The sequence below is a fragment of the Egretta garzetta genome, unplaced genomic scaffold, assembly GCF_000687185.1.
Source record: "Egretta garzetta isolate BGI_Z169 unplaced genomic scaffold, ASM68718v1 scaffold368, whole genome shotgun sequence".
Taxonomy (NCBI): domain Eukaryota; kingdom Metazoa; phylum Chordata; class Aves; order Pelecaniformes; family Ardeidae; genus Egretta; species Egretta garzetta.
The window spans coordinates 3,554,311-3,560,875 of NW_009260684.1; positions in this window are offsets into that span (position 1 = coordinate 3,554,311).

A 6,565-nucleotide genomic window follows, 5' to 3' on the forward strand; every position below is an offset into this window, starting at 1 on the left:
CGGAATTGCTTCCACAAGGAGGCAACGGTACTCTCCTCTGTTATTATTACAAATTGCTTTCTATTAATTTACCTCTTGATGAACATCTATCCTCAGCTTAGCTCAGTGAGGCTTCCAGTAAGCCTATCTTTAGCTTTCAGGATGCCTTAGCTTTGAGCAGCATGTTGGACTAGAGATCTCCAAAGATCCTTCCAGTTATTCTGTGATACGTGTTGTGTTTCCTTACTCAGGAACTATATCAGTGTCTCTGACTTAGTATAGAGACTTTAGTTTGGAGAAGAGAAGGCTGACGGGAGAGCCTTAGAAAAACCTGAAAGGAGGCTGTATTGTGGTGGGTCTCCCTGGTGATAGGATGAAAGGAAATGGTGTGAAGTTTTGTCTGGTCAGTTTCAGTTTGGAAATTAGGAAAAATTTCATTATAGAAAGTTTTGTCAGGCACTGGAAGGCGCTGCCCAGGGAAGGGGTCGAGCTCATCCTTGGAGATATTTGAAAGCCAGGCAGATGAGGTGCTTAGGGCTAGGGTTTAGTGGTGGGATGGCAGTGGTAAGGGAACGGTTGGAGTTGATAGTCTTAAAGAAGATATTTTCCAACATAATTATTCTATGACTTTTAAGGAAATAATAGCAGGGCTGAGATGATAACATCACCTCACAGGACATCTCCATTTTTTGCTCACGTATCCTGCCACTATTCCTGGCCGCTCCTCGCTGTACAGTAATGTAATTTGCACTTCCCATGCACTGCTTATTCTCAAGGCTTTGAATATTTGAATTTCCCTTAGCAAAACACATTGTTAAAGACATAATGGGACTTGACTGGGACAAGTGGTTTTGTAACTAAAATCAAAGTATATTGTGCTTCAGTATGCTGCATTTTATCTTGCTCTTCTCTTCACACACTTAATTTCATAACAGTCTGTGAGGCAAGGGAAGGACGGACAATAACAGATACATACCTATCACTTTTAATCAATCATTCAAATATTGGTCAGTAGCAATCACATTAATGAGCACATGGGGCAGATGGACATTGCCTCCACAGAGAATTTGCCACAACATCAGAGCTGAATGTCAGCCTAAAATTCAAGATTCTTTGCTCTTTTATGCAGGGATCACTGTCAAAAGAAATAAATGTTGACACAGCCGTCTCCTTTCTATGCTGTGCTAATGATTGCTTTATGCTCATTAATCCCAGGCCCATCTGGTAAAGGATACGGCACTAACCAAACCACGCAGATGCTGCATTTGCAGGTGGGTCCCAACACCGCAGAGTGAAACTCACACGACGCCCAATGCAAATTCTGTCCCAATTAAAACGGGATAGAGAGGACGGGCTGCTCTATTCCTTGATCAGTTTTACCTGAGGGGAAGCAGTACTTGCAATTACAGCTGATGACATTTTCATTTTAAAAATATCAAATCAGTAAATAGTGAATGCTTTGTCGTTGATTTATGGTGGACTCTTTCCTTCACCTTTGGCTTTGAGCACCAGAAGGCAAGCACATGTGTCCTGTTAACCATGAAAACAGGAACATGATTCTCTTGTGACTTCAGTACGGACACCAAGACGTGACGGTCCATGTACCCACAGCAGCGGGTTCTAGGGAACCTGGGGAAGGCTCTCAGGACATATGACTGTGTAACAGCACTGCCTTGGGCAAGTATCATCGAAAATTAAAATGCTGTATACTACTGATGTGCCAGCACCTTTATAGCTGTTAATCTTGGCATCTCTCTAAAGAATGAAATAAACTTTATTTCCCAAAACCTATTTTTCCATGAAGCTGTTTTAGACAGACATTTACTAGATCTGTAACAAGGTGAGCATCCGAGCTCCTGGTTCATTTTCAAAACATTTAGGATCCTTTACAATTGTTTAATATAGGCTTTTCAAGTGTGAACATGGAGCCAGATGTGTTTTAAAGATCTTTGCATGTATAATTTTTTTCCTGGGACATCATCCACAGAATAAAAGGGAAAAGCTTATTTGACTCTCATTTATAGCCAGGATCAAAACGCACAGTTCTTGATTTATGATTTGATATGTTTTTCATTTTGTCTAGTACTGAGAGCTTCGAGGTGCCCTGTCTTCTCCAGAACAATCAAGTGGCAGAAGCAGTTATAGGAATTCACGAGAGGAAACCTGTTTGGCTATCATTTAAATTTGTTGCTGCCAAGCAGTGTTCTTTCTCTTCTTCCTCTGACTGTAGTACTACAGTTTATCTGACTGATTATAGATAAGAACACTTGCAGTATGCCTCCAAGTCAGATATCTGCTTCGATCTCTCAATGATTTGATATGCACCATTCTGTCCTCACCACATGCCTAACTGGCACTTCACAGAGAGGTAATGATTATTCACACTGTTGATTGTTCTATTACTTCATGACAACTGGAAATTTTCCAGTGAGATGAGCAGGAGCTGCCATCAGTGTCTAGTTGAAATTTCTCTTGCTGCACCTTGTGCCTTTTGCCCTTTCAGTACACACATCTGAGAAAAGTCTGTCTTCATCTCCATAACCCCATTAGGTAGCTGAAGACAGCTGTGACATCCCCTTTCCCAAGATGAGCAAGCCTAGGTCCTTCAACCTCTCTTCAGGAAAGGTCCTCCAGTGCCCTGACAGCCTTAGTGCCGTCCTGTGGTTTGTCTCCAGCCCTGAAGCCAGTATCATAATTTGCTCAGTAAAAAGCTTCACTAAATCAGAGGGAGAACAGTGCTGATAGACGCTTCTTCTCCCCTGAGGAAGGAAATTACTCTTTAACTCTAAGAGAATTATTTTTTGTGTAAATAAGGCCTGTGAATTCTTGGAGCTTCAGTGAGTAAGCACAACATATTTAAAGCTCTCTGCTTTTCTCAGCAGCTCAAACAGGTCTAAGTAATTCTTTGGGGAGGCATTTGCAAAGTATGTCTTGGCTCTGTTACATTTTACCTTAGCAATTATAATACAGGTTTTGGGTTTTGTTATTGCACCAATTTCTGAGTCTTTCTCTGCCTGATAGAGAGACAGGAAAGTGAGCAGCCTCAAGAGAAGGAAGCATAGACTTGGCTTTGGGCTATAGTCCTCTGCAAGATTGAGAATAAAGCTTTTTAAAGCCAAGCTACACCTTCTGCACTGAAGCGGTGCCTGAAGAACTCTCCATAGGCCAGTATCTAACTGTGAGTTGTGGAATGTGACAGAAACGTGGAATTCAGAGGAAAATGACTTATGTAGGAAAAATAAGTAGTGTGAATTTTTTGGAATGGCCCTTTTTTTTAATCCAGTTTTAAATTTTCGAAGTTAGGTGACAACAAACATCAAAGAACAGAGGTAATTACTGAACCAAAAGGAGGTAGCTTGGTTCATGCATGTGCCTGCCTTAGTGAAAGTAGATGTCTTTGAATGGAAGCCTTTGCATTTTGTTGACTCAAAAAGTTATTCATTGGTTCGTTAATCACAAGGGTAAATCTCAAGGAAGGACATCACAGGACACAGAAGAAATAAATGTAAACAGCAATAGGCAGAATTAGGCTGAAAGTTAGAAGGGTCCTATATATCAGCGTGCTGACCATAGTTCAAAAGGAAGCAAAAGATTTTTTTAGGGTTTTTTTTGTAGTTCTCAGTATGACATCAGCCCCCGCTGTTCTCTAGTCTGGCTTGGCAAGTTTTGCATGGGGAAAAAGCATTATCTCTGTTCACATAAGCAATGGATCCATCTGCGATGCATCCACAGGGAGCCAAGCTGTTGATGAGGAAGGAGGTATTTTTAGTTGAACACCATCCAGGCCATAGCCATTTTAATTTCATTACCCTTATCCCGAGTACGATGAGTTTATGTGGTGGTTTCTGTGCTGTTCAAAATTCACTTGAATTGCTCTATCTATCTGCTGACCTTCCAATGCGCTGGGCAGTGCGACTTTGCCAGCAGAGACAGTTCCAGTATCTTGGAGAGCTTCAACCAGAGCAGCAAAATAATTCCAGTCTCAGATTTTTGTCTCAACTTTTGTGACTGTTGCTGGTGTCCAATGTAAGGCAGAAGGCTTTAAGCAAATCAGATATAGACTAGTTCTTGCATATGCCATGCTGCAGGGCTCTTCATTGCTAACTGCCACCCCTCCTGTCAGCTCAAACAACGAAGAACATACCCTTAGCACTTCTGAAAAAGTTAAATAATTAATCATCATCTCACTTACCTGGGGAGTCACAGTAGTCACAGTAGAGGAAGCAAAAGCCCTCTTGTTTGATCTGGAGCTAGCTCAGACCAGAGCAGATCTCATAACAAAAGATACTGGGCCCACTCCTAAGGCTGGACAGCCAATACTCTCCTACCCTTGGGGAAGAGACCATCTGTTTTGTCTTTGATTGCCGAGCAGATACACCAAGTAAAATACTTTCCACTATGTGGAAGTCTCAAGTTTCATCCTTTCTTCTGCAAGGGAATAAAAACCTGAGCCCTTTGAAACCAAACACCCTGGAGCTGCACACTTCAGAACAATCAACAGGCTGGCCAATACTGGCGAGGCAATCTGAAGAATGAGGTTAAATTCTTCTGTGTCCCTAAACTACACTGATGTACAGCTACAACTGCTCCAACACAGGAATCTGACTGAGCACCAACACCACACTTCTGACTCTGTCAACTGTGCCAAAACACCTAGTGTTAAACCAAAGAGTAGGCTTGCTGCAAAGTCTCCTTTATCTGTAGATCTGCCAGTTGCACAATCAAACTGTCTCGGGGCATGTGCACAAATCCTATCTCTGCAGTCGCTCCAGCAAAAAAAAATCTCAAAAAAGAATAGTTGCATTATTTTTCTAGGCAGGACGTTGAACACAGGATATTAAATACAACACTGATTTTGACCTTATAAAGCTTGAGTGAAATGAGCTGTAGCTGTTACTAGGTAAGAGAGTATGTGGATGAGCACAGTTAGAGAGAGAAGAAAAATGTTTTAGTTTTTTGGTATATGAAGACCAGTTTGCACACCAAAATCCACTCTGGTTTCCCAGTCATCCTAGGGAAAGCCACCAGAAACTTCCGTTTTCTGCATGGAATTAATATTTGCAAAAAAGTACCTAACATCTGTGAAGCCCTAGCATGAGAGAGCAATGATGTTTTTCCTGTGCCATGAGGGATCTGAGCTCTGCCTGTGACGCACGAGCTGAGTGACCGGCAGCACAGTAGTAGCTGTTTTGGGTAGTGGCCGCAGACCGGAGATCAGCTGGCGCTCTCTGCTGCAAAACTCTGCAAGCCTCCCCGAAGTATCTCCTGCACCAAGGATGGAAATTATTCCTCAGCTGGAGATGTAAAAGAGCCAAGGTCTTCCCTTGCATATTGTGTCACAACAAACACATTTCGCCCATGAAAAACACCAACATTTTTTGGAAGGAAAATAAACTGAGGCATCTTCTCTAGATGAGAAGGAAATCTCTTATAACTACAGTTGTCTCTGTCTGTCTTCAGGAAATTCTGGAGGCACATATCGTGCCTGGTATTGAAATTATATACCCAGCCTGGTATTGAAATTATGTTGCAGGCAATTATTTGCCTGTCATTTTTAAGCGACGTTGTATCATTATGACTTACACAATACCCACCCTGATTGGGTTTAAATACTTGTTCTGAGTCTTAAATTCGATCTCTCCCAACGGAGAGCAGAAGAAAAGCTGCTAGTCCTGTGATGAGCTCGCTATGGGATATGCTGAATTTGGGACAAAGGCAAGACATTCCTTCAGGGACTGACCTCAGGGCAGTTACAGCAGACTGGGACTCAGAGTCACAAACCTTTTCAGTGTTAATGACTTCAGGCCATCACACTGATAAAACTGGTGTGGACGGCAGAGCCTGGTAGTAATAAGTTTTCAAAAATAATGAGATCACCTGTTTTTTAACAATAGACCAATATGTAAATTAGCTGCCAGAGAGAAATGGATACAGCTGGTTGGCAGTAGTAAATTTAAAATCTATTTAAGGACACATAATACCGCGAAGGGGATGTGACTTTCAGCATTGCGCTTTCAAGACCTTGGTTCTGTTTGAATTGCTTTTACACAGTTTTTCCTAGCATGAACAAAGTTACTGCTTCTCCAGAAAACCAGCTTTTATTTACCAGAAGTGACGAAAAACAGTTAAAAGCCACTAACTGCTTTTCTCAGAAGAACTGGAATTAGCACTCTGGTTCTCTTTACTTTGGGTGCGGGAGGTCTGCGCTACTTGAGAGACAGCCCTGAGCCGTGGGTAAGGGGACACCGGCCCCTGCATCAACTCTGTCAGGCCCTTCCGTCGCAGCCTCACTTGGCCACAGGTGGTGCCTCTGTTTTCCTTCGGGGCATCGTCGTTATCCGCTGGGTCATTTGTCTTCAAATCACCTGAAATAACCTGAGGGTCTACGGCGCCAGAATGATGCTTCGCAGCCGCGGGGAGGAGGCCCGGGCTGGCGTGGTGGTTTCCGGTGTGAGAACAAACAGGGGGGTACAATCCCCTTCCCCATTCCCGCCTCGGGGCAGCGCAGCACTGGCGCCTAGCCCCGGGGCCGGGGTTGCCCTCACAGGCGGTGCGGGCTTTTCCCGGTGTCGCTGGAGGCGCGAGG